Raw genomic sequence first — 16942 nt, forward strand, 5'->3', positions numbered from 1 at the left:
ACACCATTTTATATGGCTGTTTCGAGGGACACTGTGACAACTATGGCAGAGTCAGAAGCTACACAGATTTACTTCTTTACTTTTTGGCTCTTGGCTGTGTTCTGTGTGATTAAATTCTCTCCAGCAGATAAGTGGGTGTTAACTGTGTCTGGTTTTCTCTATGTGGGTACAATGATGAATTGTGATGAAGTACAAACTCCCATTTTTACTGAGGGCTAAGATGTGTGAAGTTGTTCCACACGTTCTACATTCCTTACACATCCAGGAGATAACAGCCATCATCTTTTATATGAGTATTGTTAACGAAGTTGCAGTGATTATGTGCACAGAAGGGAAAAGCGACCAGTTAATGCCATAAAATCACAAGAGTGTACCAAACATACAAAACCTTCCCCAAGGATGACCCACAGTGCTGTCACTGATACTGAGAACACATCACCATCTTTTCATGATTCTTACAGGATTTAAATTCACTCTGTCACTTTCTCCGTCGAAAATGAACGAGGAAGGAAAATATACAGAATATTACTAAGTCACTTAATGTTCATTTCTCCACTGCTGAGTTCAGTCTGCTTGGTGAGTGTGAAAGTTAATTCTAACCAAAAGCATGTTATGCATTTTGTAACACTGCTTGCACAAAGTGTTTATTTATGTCCCAAGGAAATTTATGAATTCTGCATTCTGGAATTAGGTTTAAATAAAGAACAGAAAATTAATGGGTATGATCTGATCTGACCAAAGACATCTGGTTTTAGTTTCAGCATTTCACTGTTTCTATGCTTCCCTCTTGATTAAATTTAAAATAACTTTTCCTGGATTGCTGAAGTCGATGCGAACACTGCACCTTGTGTTGGTTACTAGTGGAAATCACACCTCGTAAGCCACTTTCTGGGAAAGTGCAATGGAACTCCCCTCTTCCAATACGAGATGTGCTTGACAGTGGTTTAACGTGATAAACAAAGCATCCAAAGCAAGGCGAGAATGTCCTCTGACACACAGGGCATCACAGGACGTCGACCCTAACATTTCTGGAAAAATACTCCTGAATCCTCAACGCCGGCTCTCGCCTCGCATCTCGTTTTGCCATTTCTACGGGGATCAGCAGCCTATTCCATCACGGGTCTGGAAAGCTGTCCAAGAAAACCCACATGACAAGAAGAGGCCCCTGTCGCCAGCAGCCACCGTAATTATCCACCTCACGGTTTATTATTTACACATGAGCAGCACAGCTGTGGCGCATCATAACTCAAGTGTATGTGTAATAAGTTACCACACCGCAGCCATCTCCTGCCCTGGCCCTTGACAAAACACCACATGATGACTTCTCCAAAGTCAGGCGAAAACTGCTGAAGCAGAAGGAAGTGCCACGAAACCTGGCTACCTCCTATTTATCATACAATTTCCTGACTGATGGTTCCACAAACCAGCTGCTAAGTGCTGTGTACTCTACTGTCAGCAAACTAACGGGCTAAATGGAAGACAGGGAGAATAATGTGTAGAACTGGTGGAATCAATTTTACTGAGGGAATTAAAATTCTACCAGGTTGGGGAGGTGGCTGGGTGGGGGGAGGCTGCAGAGCAGTGGTAAGCAGTCAGCTGTACACGCTTATGGTTGCAAAGATGATTTATTGCAGACTTGCAAGAGATTTGACTATTGTACCAGAGTCCTCTCACGCTAAACAGAGCTTTGAAGAGTGTGTACTATCCGAAGCTTGAGTGGAATAGTCTTTAAACCCTATAAATATGTAATTGGCTTGACACATGTTTAAATTGAAATGCATAGTACAAATATTTGTGCCAGGTAGAGTTGTCAGTATTCAATTTCACACTGGCTGTCATCATGCTGAGCATTAAGGGGCTCATTAGGAATGAGAGGCATTGATTTTTAGGTCTCTTCACAACAGCCTGGGCTGATCATAAAACCTGTAGCCAGAGAATAACCGAGAAAGACACTGGGAGATTTATCTTCAGTTGCATCCTTCTCCCAAGAAATAGTTTTAATATCCTCAGGCTAGAAGATCTCTTGGATGCCATCCGGGGAAACTGACTTTTAAGGTTTGAAATTTACATACAAAAATTACAGATTGAAAAAGAGAGATCAAAGTGGGCTCAGGCAGTGCCCTAAAGGAGTAATTCACCAACTGTTACTTGAGTAGCCTGAAAGTGCCCGGCAAACAGCGCAAGAGGCATCCACGGGAATAAACTGCCGGGTACAGGAGACCTCTTGTTTATTAAATGCTGAAGTCTGCACAGTGGCCTGGGAAGTTTTCCCACCGTTAGGGTCAGCCCAGCGTGTAGGAATGGCTGGTCCCCCAAGGCTCATTCAATCAGCTGCCATCAGTTAGAAGTATCATTGAAATCACATGCGGGTTCCTGAGTGCCACAGTCACTATGCCAAAACCAGAATTGTCATCCAGCTTCTCTTACACAAGAGGCCTCAAGTGAAGACAGAGGACAGAGACAGACCCATTGCCAAGGAACCCACCCCAGGAGATAGATGGTGGATGGGCAACCCAGGCCTTGTCACCACCTTTTCTGACCTTGGAGCACCTCCAGTCATCACGCTGGTGCCTGCAGGACTGATTCTAAGGCCCAGTAGCCTGCAGAAGAACTGCCATTTGGACTGACTTCAAGGTCTCACTCAGACCCCCTTGCTATCCTGCCCATGAGAGACATCGCATCAGAAAGGAGTTGATATCCCCTGCTGAGGACATTCTAGGGACACCTGAGGAGGAGGGCCTAGAGCAGTAAGCCTTGAGCAAGGCCATCTGTGGCCCTCTGAGGTTGGCTGAGAGGGAGAGAAGCAGCCAACCTCATGCCCCCTGATGCATCATCCCCAAAGGGCATGACACAGAACATCAGGGCTCTTCCTTCTGGTCTTGCATGCATGTAGCATGAGGTGGAAACTTCGTAAGAGTCCCCCTGTTTATATGGCCTCCTCCACAATGTAATACAAATATTAGGAACTGGTGGTTCCAATATACCCTCAAAGCCTCGTAGAAGTCCTGAATTGGCCAGCGCTGTGGCTCACTAGGCTAATCCTCCACCTGTGGCGCTGGTATTCTGGGTTCTAGTCCCTGTTGGGGCGCCGGTTCTGTCCTGGTTGCTCCTCTTCCAGTCCAGCTCTCTGCTGTGGCCCGGGAAGGCAGTGGAGGATGGCCCAAGTGCTTGGGCCCTGCACCTGCACCTTCCTCCTGGGAGACCAGGAGGAAGCGCCTGGCTCTTGGCTTCAGATCGGTGCAGCGCTGGCCGTAGCGGCCATTTGAGGAGTGAACCAACAGAAGGAAGACCTTTCTCTCTCTCTCTCTCTCTCTCTCTCTCTCTCTCTCTCACTGTCTAACTCTGCCTGTCCAAAAAAAAAAAAAAAGTCCTGAATTAAAAAACAAAACAAGACAAAATCTATGATCTATTGCTTTGTCACTTTATACCACTGCCAAAGTCTTAACTTGGAGAATATGTGCCATAAGCAGGCTCTGCCAACTACTGTACACCAGCCAGTTTTTTTGGCTTTATTGGAATACCACTATGCTCATTTGTTTACATATTGCCTATGGCTGCTTTCACACAACAGCGGCAGAGCTGACTCAAGACAGAGGACAGTTGGCCTTCTCAGCCTAACATATCTACTATGTGGTCCCCTGCAGAAAAAGCTGTGCCATAAAAGTAATTTCTTCAAATTTTTATATTTCAGAAAAATCTCAAACTAACTTTTCTTTGTGAATATCTCTGTATCTATGTAAAATTTTGAAATATCAAATTTCCTTATATGTCAACTTGTATGACTGAAAAAATCTTTTACTATAAAACATTCATATTAATAATCAGTAGAGACCTTTACATCTGATTTTAGCAAACCTATAAGTAGATAAATTCTAAAACAAGACAGATAAAGGATAAAATTATCATAAATCTAGCAAATAAGGGCAACAACCACTTGACAGTTGCAAATTCAATTATTTTATAAGTAAAGCAACACACACAAATTAAATAATTTCACATCAAAAACCGTGCTATTTCTAAAACCTAAAAATTTTTGTTTCTGACAACTATTTTATAGCCTTGACTTCTCTGTATAAATTTCCCTAGACAGACATTCTCTGGTGCTCAAAGAGTGAACTATCTTTCTTCTGTGCAATCATGTATTCAATTAATATTTCAGTACTAAATGCTACCCACTACTATGATCACATCACAATTCATTCTTGTTATAGCTGTCAGACGCATATTACGCTCTCTCTTCTTTCTAGAAACTTCTAACTTCTTTGGGTAGCAAGTTTGCACATACCTCAGCTAAAGATCACTTTCTTTGAATGCCCAATTAGCAGAAACAGAATCACATCCACCTACTGGCTGACCAATCAAATATTTCCATTCATTGTCCCTGGGATGTTTCTTGCCTATGATCTCGTATATATGCATCCATGACATTTTTGCTGTTTCTAGCTTTCTTGCCAACATGAGTGAAAAATAGCCGGTAAAGAAAAGCAGTAAAAAGAAATAGGGGAAAGTTTACAGTCACTGTATCTGAACTGCAGATCTCTCCAAGGTGGATCACATGAAAACACAGAAAGAACCACTACCCTAGAAAGTGACAAATCATGTACTTTAAAATATGCTAATGGGGGCCCACACTGTGGTGCAGTGGGTTAATCCTCCGCCTGTGGTGGAGTTACACAGAAAGAGGAGAGGCAGAGCGAGGGAGAGAAGTCTTCCATCCGGTTCACTCCCCAACTAGCTGCAATGTCCAGAGCTGTGCTGATCTGAAGCCAGGAGCCAGGAGCTTCCTCCAGGTCTCCCATGTGGGTGCAGGGCCCAAGCACTTGGGCCATCCTCCACTGCTATCCCAGGCCACAGCAGAGAGCCGGATTGGAAGTGGAGCAGCCAGGTCTCGAACCAGCGCCCATACAGGATGCCAGTGCTTCAGGCCAGGGCATTAACCCACCACGCCACAGCACCAGCCCCAAACGGTGTATTTTCAATAACAACAAATATGCTTGGAAATTAAAACATGGAAATGGTTACTAGTGACAAATTCTTTTATCAGTGACCACAGATTTTGCTCAGCATAATGCATAAGTGGAATTTTATAGTTCCAAAACTACTTACACTTAACAGTTATTAGATGAAAGCAGACAATGAAATATTTCCTTGAAAACTGTGTCTCAGATCTAGCCACAGAAGCCTTGCCACGGATGAACTCAGAAGTTGCCTGGTTTAGTGAGCAAACAATCAGAAAAGGTGAGGTCTGAAAGCTGTACTCTATCAAAAATAAATCAACTCAAAAAGGGCCTTTGAAATGTTTTTTTTCAGTGTTGCAAAATGAGGAGAACCAGGTAGTAAAATATGAAGGCAGAGTAATACAGTAGTTTATATTTTCTAAGACTTATGTTCTATTTTCTCTAGGAATCCACTTGGCAACCATACAATCAGCATTTTTAAAGCTTTATTATTATTATTCCTCTAAGTCTTATTTCTCTTTATTTCCTTTTACCAAGAAAATCATTAGAACTCAGAATGGGGAAATTCCATTACCTGATCAACAAGTTAAATGATCTACTCAAAGTCACATCAACGACTCCAACCTGCACATGGCACTGCACACAGGGTCTCTGTTAAAGGGGGCAGAAGGCAGGCCCCACTGTGGAGACCCAGCTGCATTCTCAATTCTGCTGCTGACACTGGAGCACTGAGGAAGGAGCTCTCAGGCGGGCAACACAAGCCAGGCCTCCTGGCCACGCACGGGAGGAGACGGCGCACAGGGCAATCACCTGTGTGCTCACACTCACACAGACGAGCGTACCACCACCAAAGTCAGCCATGCATCACTACCACTTCCAGAAATACTGACAAGCTATGGAGTCCCCGCGGTGCCTTCACATACTCCTTCAGATCCAAGCCAGACAGGAAGATTTTAAAGAGGGGATCACTGACTTTCTCTCTCTCTTTCTCTCTCCCTATAATCTCCACCATCCACCTCTTCCTGTGCAGGAACAACCACAGACCTTCAAAGGGTTGCCCCTGTAATAGTAACTTACAAGAACATCGAGAAACCATCATGAATGTAAGCACAATTTGCTGGGAACCTTAATATGTGACACGCACACAGCCTTCTGGGTTCATTACCTTGTTTTGAGTTTTCTCTATGGCCTGACCCCAGAAGCAGTACCACGAGGCTGCCCTTTCTTATGGATAAGGAACCCAGTTAAGGACCTGGTCTAGGATCACGTGGGCAGAGACTGGCAGAAGCCAGTGCTCTCAGACTCTCACCTTGCTCAGGCTTTCCCTTACCCCGTATGACAACTACACTGCACAGACTTACCCCTAACACACAGATGGGACCATGTGGCTCCCTTCTCCCCAGACCTGCTGTGCAGCCCCAATTCTGTACAATGACATTCTGGCCCCCAACAACCCAGCACCATCTGGGACACTCCTGCCTAAGCTTCACATCCCTCCAGCAGCCTCCAAGTTCAGGACTAAAGCTGTCCCCTCAGTGGAGAACAGCCTGCCTCTTGTCCAAGGTTTACTTTCTCTTCAAGACTCAGTTCCGGGAGTGGGTGTCTGACCCGGTAGTTAAAGCACAGGTTGAGCTATCTGCTTCCTGTAACAGAATCCCAGCTGCAGCTCCTGTCTCCAGCTTCTTGACCATGCAGACCCCGGGAGTTCCCGGCTTGAACCCAACCCAGTCTTGGCCACCGTGAGCCTTTGGGGAGTGAACCAGCGGGTGGGAGCTCCAGCTCTGTCTCAGTCTCTTTCAATCACGTTCTTAATAAACGTTCAATGCGAATGGGAGCTCCCCAGGAGAGCTTCCCAGAGCTACAAATGCCACTGCACCTGCTTATACCCTTAACACACAGACCTGCCCCGCCCAGAGCAGCTTCCAGTCTAGCATTCCCAGAGGTCCTGTATGAGGCTGCATGCCCCTTCCTTCCTTCTCCATCATTCAGGCTGGCCAGGACCACACGGACCCTAGGCCCCCTGAGGGCCCTGTGTTTATTCTGGAGTACTATTGAGGGCGTCCCGCACTGCTGTTCCAGTGATCTCCCAGGGCCCCTGTGTCTACGCTGCAGCACTCTTCCAGAAGCCTTTGGAGTATTCTCCCAAAGGCCCTTATGCTGGGAAGTCCATCCGCACACAAACGCTTGCTTGCTGAACACTGAGCTGTGAGCTCAGCCATGGGGCTGAGCACACCACACGCCGGTCGCTGGATCCTACTATCCTGCAGCCACGTGACAGGTCTCGTCCTGGCACACTCACTGTCAGACCAGAGCAGTCGAGCTTCCCTCCCAGGCGGTCTGGCAAGCGGGTCACAAGAGGTCCCCTTACTCTTGTCTACCCAGGAGGCGCTCAGGAAGTGCTTCCTGTAGCAAAGGTGCAGGAGGGGAGGCACAACAAAGCAAGGAAGCTGAGGCCACACAGTCCTCCCTCCTGGGAACTGCAGGGTGTTGCATCCAGCCCAGGGGCTTCCAGCAACAGGGGAAGGAGGGAGCCCACGAGAAAGGCCCACCTTCTGTTTGGGATCCATGCGGGGCTCCAGGCCCTCCTTTAGGGCTCCTGCCCAGCAATACCTGCCCATCCTGAGCTGAAAGCAAGGACTCGGAAGTCCACCTGCTGGACTTGCTGGGCTGCCTGCTTCCTGCTGGGCAGCCCACGGCTCCACGTGGGCCCTCACTACCCCACTCTACCCCGCTGCCCCAGACCAGGGCAGACAATGGTGGGCACTCAGCAATAGCATCCCCCATTAAGACTCTTCCAAGACTCTGAAAGTGCTTTCCCACCAAGGCAATGTGGATACTCTAGGGCATTCAGGACCCTTGTGCCGGCTGCTAACACCCATATGGAAAAAGCTCTTTGACACTAAAGGCCAGAGGTCGAAAGTTTAAAAGCTCGTGACAGAAATGACAGGGGCCCCTCTGCCCCCACCCCCTCTTTTTTTGTCAATAACATCAAAGGCCCTGGCCTGTTCTTAATGCTATTATTGTTACGCCTTTGGAATCCATTGAAATTCCAGCATGTTTATTGCACACTGGGAGCATTAAAAGGCTCCACTTTCTTGTCCCTTAAACTCTGAACTCTCACTGTCTATGAAGCATCATTGTTTGCAGGAACACACAAAGCTTTTAAGCAAAGAGTTGATTTTAAGTGCTTCTTTCAGCAGGATTGTAAAATAATAAAGCACACGAAGTCATTCCTTTGCAAGGAGGAGCAGGGAAATGAGAAAGGGGGAAGAGAATCCCCCACTCCTTAGGGAAAAAACAAGGCTTCTCCCACCCCCCACATTTCTTGGCTCAGGAGGACACAAGTACAAAAACATTCCCCATCTTTGTTACACTTCTCCTTTCCCTGGGGTCCTATTCTAGACAAGTCATTGGCCATGTGAGTGCGCATCACCTGAGGGATTCTAAAATATCCTGCTTTAGAGCCGTGCCTCAAGCCTTCATCAGCCTGGGCTGCCCTTAACGTGGGAACACAAAGCTCCCAGCTGCCTGTCTTCTAGTTTGGAGGACTCCAGGCTCCACGCCCCTGGGTCACATTTGTGACTTCCTCTCCTGCTGGCAGCTTGCCCTGTCTTCACCATCTCATCTGGCTTCCCGTCTTGATTCTTAGCGTAATTCTATTTAGAAGGCTGAGTAAGTTTTAGGTCATCTCTTCCCTGCTGCCCTTGTAGCCACCTGCCTCCCTGACAATGCCCTGGAGTCTCCAACCTCTTCTGCAGGCAAGAGGCCCTTCCTCCTGGGCCCCCAAGCCTGCACTGCCCCTAGAGGACAGAGGGCACATACTTCATTCATCCTACAGTCCAGGCAAGCCACAATGCCCACAGACATCCCAGAGGAATTCAAATCCCCAGGGTTGTGCTCTGGGATGGGAGAGATGCCAGCGGTCAAACATCCCTCTAGTCTATTTAGCTAAGCAGCATCAGCAACTCTCCTGCTGTCACTGGGTGGAGGTTTTTGGGTTGTCCATTGCCTGTGCTACCCTGAGGTATCAAGCCTTCCTGCTACTTCTACTGCTGTCTCAGGCGGTGGCCTCACTGCCGGCTCCTCCATCAAGACCCCACAAGATGCTCACCTTCTCCAAGCTGGCCCAGGCTCTACATGGGCTCAATGTGATCTCCAGCTGGGGCTTCTCCTCCCTCTCCCCAGCGTGAGCCCATTTTCCAGACCAACTGCAGGGGCTCAATTCTTATGAGCTATAATTGGCAGGTGTCTAAACTCAATGAATGTCCAGTTGCTCCCAGCAGCCCCTAAGGAGAGAACATGGTCTACTTCTCGAGTCTATGTCTGCACCTGATACACCTGGGTGCACATCCACAGCCCTGGGAACACCAGTTGCAACACATGGACAATGCCCACAGTAACGGTGCACCCATCCCCACAAAAATGACCCCATTCTGCATCTGCTCAGTGAGCATCTACTTGCCAGAGTGCAAAGTCTATATTCATCTGTAGCGACCAAGACTGCTTCCCACACTGCTTTGTCATTTACAAGTGTTACTAAAGACTCAAACAGGAATAATATGAGATCCTCACTGCATATAAATCTAAGCATAGGTCTAATAACCGATATCGGGTAAGAGACCAAACTGATGGTGACCTACTGGCCATGTTGGCATCAATATATACAAATACCTGTACAAAATTTATCATCTTCTCAGTATGAATCTTTAGAAAAGCCACTTTTTCTTCTCAGTATCCCCTTATCCAAAATAATAATAAATCCTAAAATTCAACACACAGAGCAACGCACACATCACCTGCCCAGCGTGCCCGCTTTTCCATGGAAAGCTCCCCATTTTCAATGCTACCAGACAGATTTCTGATAAACAAATTATAATAACTATAATAATAATTCAGATTTTAAATAATTTGGATTGCTTTTAATCCAAAAATAAGATTGAGGCCTATCTCTTCCACAAAGTTGTTCAAGTTACCACGAAGCATACAGGTGAAAGTCATTCATAAATCCTAAAGTATTCGCATTTTCATTTTATTGATTTGAGAGGCAGAGAGACAGGGAGCTCCCACCCACGGCTTCACTTCCCAACTGCCCACAGCCACCGTAGCTGGGCCAGGACCAGAGCTGGCATCCAGGAACCCAGTCACTGGAGACATCACTGCTTTCTCCCAGAGTCTGCACTAGAGGGGAACTGGGCAGGATCAATAACCAAGAATTGAGCCCAAGTACTGCGTCGATATGGTAGTCGGCTAAACACCCAGACCTGAAATACTCACACTTCAGGAGTTACTGCATAGTGGAGCTTGGTCACCATGTTGACAATCAAAATAGTTTTCAACACAGTCTTCCCACTTGCCTCTTAGTACCTTACCAGCCCCACATGCTGTGCAGCCGGTCCTGCCTACAAGCACACTTTTCTGACACGACAGCCACTTCCTGCTTCTCTGCTACACCGAAGGCTAGAAGCACATTAAAGGTGCCATCCATGCACCCCATCATCATTCGTATCCTGCCTTTCCCTGGGACCCAACAGAGGCCCCACCTCAGCCTTGCAGGCCTGGGCCCAGATGCCTTCCCCAGGAACCCAGGAGCCCACTCTGCAGGCAATGGGCTCTGGCAGGGCGGTCGGGTCAGGACACAGCCCTGGACCCCAGATGACATCCTCTTGCTGCTAGTGGGGCCCCCTCCATTGCTAACAGTTGCCCTGCCATCCGCCTGCCATCCTGAGGGCTAATTGGGCTTGTTTTAATCAAGATTGAATGAAGGAGAAGTCCCTCCACACATAAATAAATCACAATTACTAACCGCAAGAATTGAGCAGCTCTCTCCTCCCCTCGTGGCCACTGCTGAGGAATTCCCAGGCCGGCCAGGGCGAGCACAAAAGCCCCAGACTGGGCTGTAGCAATATCCGCTGGCTGGGCTCGGTTTATTATTTAAACAGTTCCTTAACGACTCTTCCCGGAGGTGAGGGAGGCCAAACTATTTTCCTTCCCTTCACAAAGCAGATATGCATGGCTTATTTGAATGTCTCCAACGTTTACTTTAGTCCCTGCTTAAATACCTTCCACCACAGAGTCAAACAAACAGTTCACTTCATTAGGAAGGCAAACAGTTTAGCAAGAGAATACCACCGGCACTTGACGGGAACCAAGCTGGGCCGAGAAACCCTCTGCCCCGGGTAGCAGGGCCAGCACTGCAGCCCAGGCGGCAGCGCGTGGAGCTCCCTTCAAAAGCCTTTTCACAAATACTTCACACATTCACTGGTAATTAACAGATAACCCCGAAGAGATTATCTGCCCCACAGCCAAGGGCCCTAGAGGATTATCCACACCACCCGCCAGGGAGAAGGCAGAGCTGAGGCAGAGCCCAAGAGCACACCTTTTTTTCTAGAAGGGCAAGTGGATAAAGTCGGCTGAGAAAACCCCAAGGTGAAGAGCAACCCTCCGCCCAGCCTCTCTACCCTCCTCCTGCCATTAACAGTAAGCAACATCGCATTGAAATAATCTTCATGTTAGCAACAGCTGCAGGTTGTGCCTTGGAAAACCAAAGAGGCCCAAAGCAGCAGGTGGAGGTCAGGATGGAAAGTTCAAGACCGGGATGGGGACAAGGGTGTGAAATTCATAATGTGCTCTGAGGATTCTAGCTCAAGAGTGAGAGATGATTCTTCTCCCAGTTAAGACACAGGGCACATTGAAAACACCGGGTGTGAGCAGGTTAGAGTCCAACCTTCTCTTTGCAAATGATCCACTAAAGCACTGACTGTCCAGCTGGGCACTGCACTGGCCTCAGAAGCCCCTTGCAGATGAAGGCAGAACCCCAGCCTTGGCACAGCTTCCACCATGATGCCATCTCAGGGCCACATGGAGATCCAGGAGGGCCAGCTCCTCAGGTGACCAGTAAATGCTGAGTCAGACCTAACTATTGAGGGCACAAGAAACCATTTGGAGCTCTTATTTTAAAAACCAACGTCATGTTCTTTACTACTCAAGAACACACAACATATACCAACCACCGTGGCTCCACACATAGCACAATATGGACAGTAACATCAAACAAAAACTAGATGGGTAGTGCAGCTGTCCGTATTCAAGTTGAATTTCGGGTTACACCCATGCTGTGGCTATGCTGGCCAGGGTCAAATTCAGAAATTTTGTTACTCATGGCTCTTTAGAATTTGGTAAGCCTCAAATGCCAAATGCGATAAATCATACAAGTCTCTATTAAAACTATAAATCACTCATTTAATTTAATACTGTCATGAAGAGTAATTAAATGGTAATGTAATAAATCTACAAGAGAAAAACACACACAGACAATAGGGAATCTGAAGAGCAAAAGAATCTCCTGTGTGGGGACTTTAAGGCAGATCTGTGTCCCAAAAGATGAATCTTCGTTTTCTTATCCCAAGCCAGCTCTGCGCAGGAGCAGAGATCATGGAAGGCCACAATCCAACTAAACTCAGGACCAAGCCCCAAAGACTTTAACTCCTTCATGGCAGACAAACAGCACCAGAAATTCACTTTCATTCCAAGTTACACTCTTACAGATTTTTTTAAAAGATTTATTTATTTACTTGAAAGTCAGAGTTACATAGAGAGAAGGGGAGGCAGAGAGAGAGAGAGAGAGAGAGAATGAAAGAGAGAGAGAGAGAGGTCTTCCATTTGCTGGTTCACTCCCAAGATGGCCACAATGCTGGAGCTGTGCCGATCCAAAGCCAGGAGCCAGGAGCTTTTTCCGGGTCTCCTATGCCGTTGCAGGCACCCAAGGACTTGGGCCATCTTCTACTGCTTTTCCAGGCCACAGCAGAGAGCTGGATTGGAAGTGGAGCAGCCAGGACTAGAACCGGCACCTGTACGGGATGCCGGCACTGCAGGCAGCAGCTTTACCTGCTACGCCACAGCATCGGCCCCCTGAATTACAGTCTTAATGAAAATGAAGAGGACAGTGGAGAAGCCCAGGAGACATCCATGGGGGCTTCACGAAGATGAAGTCACAGTAGGTCCCACGTTCCGCTCCACTTGCACTGCCTTCCAACTATCAGCTCTTCAACTACTCTGAGTCTTATTTAGCAAGCATGAGAAGCAGCAATTGTTCTCCAGGCTGCTTCAGTTCTAATGCCACAGGAATCAGTGTCCGGTTATTAAATACATGAGTAAAACCGAGTTCAACCTACAGAGCTCAGCAGTACACCCAGTCCAAGGTGCTGAACAACCAGCAGACCTGCCCTGGAGCCCCAGAGGGAAGAGGAGCATACAGAACCACCAATCACACATCACAAAGGAGCACAGCAGCTGGGACAGAGGCCTGGGGCCAGAGAGACCTCCTCTCTATGCGGAAAGGCCATGCCCACCAAGAGAACGGGAAGGCAAGGACAGGATACTGCAGACCGTGGCTGCGGCCTGCCCAGAGGTGAGAGGCATGCTCACGGCCCGTGCACAGGCCAGGCGAGTGGCACCTGAACTTCCAAAGCGTTCACATCACCTGAACTTGTTAAAAAGCTCCAACTCAGTAGGCCCAGGGTGGCCTGAGAATCAGCATTCCCAGAAATCCCCAGGCGACACCGGCGCTGCTGATGCAGGGCCCACACCTGGAGAAGCGCTTCTGCAGAAGAGCCAGTGTGGAAGAAAACAGGCCCAGCCATGGACGGGCCCACACACCATGCCAGAGAGCTGGGAAGGTTCACAGTGGGGACCAGCATCACCACGCATGCCATTCGGAAACACTACTCTGGTGGGGATGAGAAAATGGGGGGGAGTGAGCAGGAGAGGTAAGGCTCAAGACCCCAGGCAGGGCAGTAGGGGTGGAGGCAGTGCTGAAGGTGAAGAGGAAAGAAGGTGAGACTCCCCGGGGTCGGGCTAGGTGGGTGGCAGCGGTAGTCTAGGAAGAAGGCAGGACACAGAGAAGGCAGCAGGCAAGAATGGGTCCAGTCTGGGATGTGTTGCGGGGTGAGAAGACCATGGCATCTAGGCTCCTGGTAGTGTCTGGAGAGAGGCAGATCCAGGTCTGTAACTCTGGAGAGCCAAACCTGGCCTGGGGACCAATGTGGAAGATGCAATCCGGGAGCCCATGGAGAATGACCTGAGGATGCCTGGAGGGAGGCCCACAGTCAAGAGGTAAGCGGAGGAAGCAAAGTTGTGTGAGAACTCACAGGGGCCAAGGGAGGAAGCACTTGCAAGGAAAATGCACAGAGGCCACTGAGGCAGCACCAGCTTTGGGGACCAGAGGTGGGTGGAGAGAGGACTGATACCCTCGGGGACAGGCTGGCCACCCACAGACAGAGATCAGGGGGCAAGAGAAGGCCCGAAGAGAGGATGCTTCCTGGGGGTTTCTGCTTTGATGTGGGGAAAGCAGCTGAGCACGTATGAAGTGCAGTGCCGGCGTCAGTCACAGCCAGGGCCTGAACACAGAATGAGAGGAGGGTGCGGGCAGGCTCAGAGTCCTGAGAACCCTGGAAGGATGCAGGGCAGCCGGGGCTCACTGGCCCGGAACTAGGGGGAATGGGGAGCACAGACGTGCAGGTTTTGAGAAGGGGCAAATGACCTGAATGGCAGGATCACGGCATGGCATGGCTGGGTGAGAGGTGGCTCCTTTAACACTGAGGCCACTGTTTAAAAAAAAAAAAATGAAGTGGTGTGCACAGGGCATTCCTCCTGGGGGTTCCACCTGCAGGGGGCACACAGAATGCTCACCCCCTTGCCCACCTCCCACTGCCCAGGAGAACGGGTGAGGTCTGCTAGAGCCTGAGCTCCCGGGTCCCTCCTGACCTTGACCCTAACCCTCCACCATGCCTGCTTTCAGTCTGCGATTCTCTGTCTAGAAAGATTCCACAAGCCTGGAAAGAGCCAAGAGAACCAGCAGGAAGAGGGCAGAGAAGACTACAGTGGAAATCAACCATGAAACCAAACTCCAACCAAGAGGCAGCCCGAGAGCAGGGTGCCACCGAGGGGAGCCCGTCTCAAAAGACTGCTGCCTACCACGTCGGGTGTGCACACCCACACCGGAGGGCTTGGGCTTAGGCTGGGCTCGGGTTGCACCCCAGGGCCAGGAGGCAGCGGCAGGTGGGGTGCGCGGGGGCCGCTGCAGTGACCAGGCAGGCGGTTTTACGAGGTCGCAGCAGCTGCAGCTGCTCTAAGGCCAGCTGAAGGGATGTTTAATAAAAGCTGTGGCCTATTTCGCCCCCTCGCATCCCTGTATTCACTCATTATTTACGGCTGGGGACTTGGCACGCTGTAGGAGCCGAGAGGAGTGGGGAAGGGAGCAGGAAGGGAGGCAGACAGAGCCAGAAAGAGTTAACAGACAACAGCTTTTAAAGGGTAAAGTGTTTCAGAAACAGGGAGTTCACTGGCATTCCCTGCTGCTTTTATTGCTTTCGCTCAACAGCTGGAGAAAATGTTTGATCAAAATATTTGTATTATTGTGTTTAAGTGAAATGACATATGACAGCTCATTATCCCAAACTCAGAATTCCCACAGCATCTGTCACAGCCACCCTATTAGAGACAGTCGCTCCCCCTGGAAGATTGGAAGGCCCCGGGGTGGGAGACGTGAGACGGAAGCAGCAGACATCAGACCTCAGACGATGCTGGCTTCCCAGGCCCTTGCCGGCCGGGTTAACAGGGAGGTGTTGCTGGGAGGAGAGGCAGGTGATGCCAGAGCCTACTGCAGGGGGGACGCCTCCTGCCCCTCACTGGCCAGGGCTGCAGATCCAGAGAAATGGCCAGAACCTCCCCTCTCACACACAATCTTGTAAGCTGTACTAGTATTTCTTGATCTACATGTGAATGGTTCTAGGTAGATCTGAAACAGGAAACAGCCGTGATGAGATACTCTCTACATGAGATGTGCAAAGGAAGGAAAAATCACCTGTGCACACCTGGAGAGCTTTGCTGACCTTCTCCACATCCCACGGCCATCCTCGCAAGGCACGCGGTGTTAGCTCCTCTCTACAGGTCTGGAAGCCCCAGTCTCGCAGCTGCTAAGTGGAAGAGGAAGGAACTCAACCCCCAAGCCTGGAGCTCTAAAGCACCTATGAGGGTACTTTGAAAAGTTCTTGGAAAATTGAATTAAAAGGAAAGCTTATTAGGGTGCAAAAGTAAGATCCATGCACACCTTTTTCATCACATTTATTTCCCATAGATTTTCTGAAGATCCCATGTATGTATGAATTTCAAAACTTTTTCCACCACAGTAATGCACCAATTCCATTTTCTATGAACTCACTCTCACATAGACAAATGATACGTGAAAAGGTTTGCTGAGTGGCTACAAGAAAACCGGAATAGACGGGAATGTAGTGGATATAGCTGCAGGTTCCCTCTTCATGAGACTTTTAACAAAATCCAAGTTCATGGACCCACAAAAGCATACACATATGCACACTCACACAGAGCAGTCTCTGCACTCACACACACACACACACAAACACACACACAGGGGTCTGTGCACACACACACACACACACACACAGGGGCCTCTGCACACGTGCACACACACATACACACGGTTCTGCACACTGATGGAAAAAGCAGCTCTATGTTTTGGCCAATTACCTGATCAGACTTCTGGAGCGTTCCCTCGTGAGATTCCTGACTCTGGACTTCCTCACCTACAGAGTGAAGGGAATGACAAGTTCCTGCTTCTCGAAGTACTGATATGATGCTGTGTGCAGCAAAGAACCCGTGAAGAGGTTTCCAGGAAGACCTTATAGAGATGATTCCACACCCCTGAGCATCCCCTTTCTCAGTTGTAAATCCCTCTACACTCTGCTATTTCCCCCCACAGGTCATTTCAGAAATCTAAAATGAAGCCACATTTATAGAAAGTGCTCTATAAACTGGAAAAGTGCTCTGTCACTTTAGGATATCGTCCACCCTGTTATTTGGAACCATCCAGATGCCTCATTTTTAGCAGTGCTTTTTACTCAAATTTAAAATGTCCAAGAGCCAGGACTGTGGTGTAGCAGGTAAAGCTACTGCAGTACCAGCAT

At 48.7% G+C, this 16942-nt stretch overlaps 1 protein-coding gene across 3 annotated transcripts in view; it reads right to left on the reverse strand.

Annotated features, from left to right (window-relative positions):
- Positions 1-16942, reverse strand: part of GLI3 (GLI family zinc finger 3) — a 279940-nt gene that overhangs the window by 122202 nt on the left and 140796 nt on the right. Inside the window, exon 1 of one of the 3 annotated variants that reach the window (XM_089315658.1) lies at positions 10762-11233. The exons of the other annotated variants lie outside the window; for them this stretch is intronic. The gene's annotated coding sequence lies outside the window, so the exon portion shown is untranslated. Of the gene's footprint in view, positions 1-10761; positions 11234-16942 lie in introns of those variants that run through there. 3 annotated transcript variants of the gene reach the window in all.

This window comes from Oryctolagus cuniculus, chromosome 16 (assembly GCF_051225735.1).
Source record: "Oryctolagus cuniculus isolate XC-2025 breed Fujian yellow rabbit chromosome 16, ASM5122573v1, whole genome shotgun sequence".
NCBI classification, from domain to species: Eukaryota; Metazoa; Chordata; class Mammalia; order Lagomorpha; family Leporidae; genus Oryctolagus; species Oryctolagus cuniculus.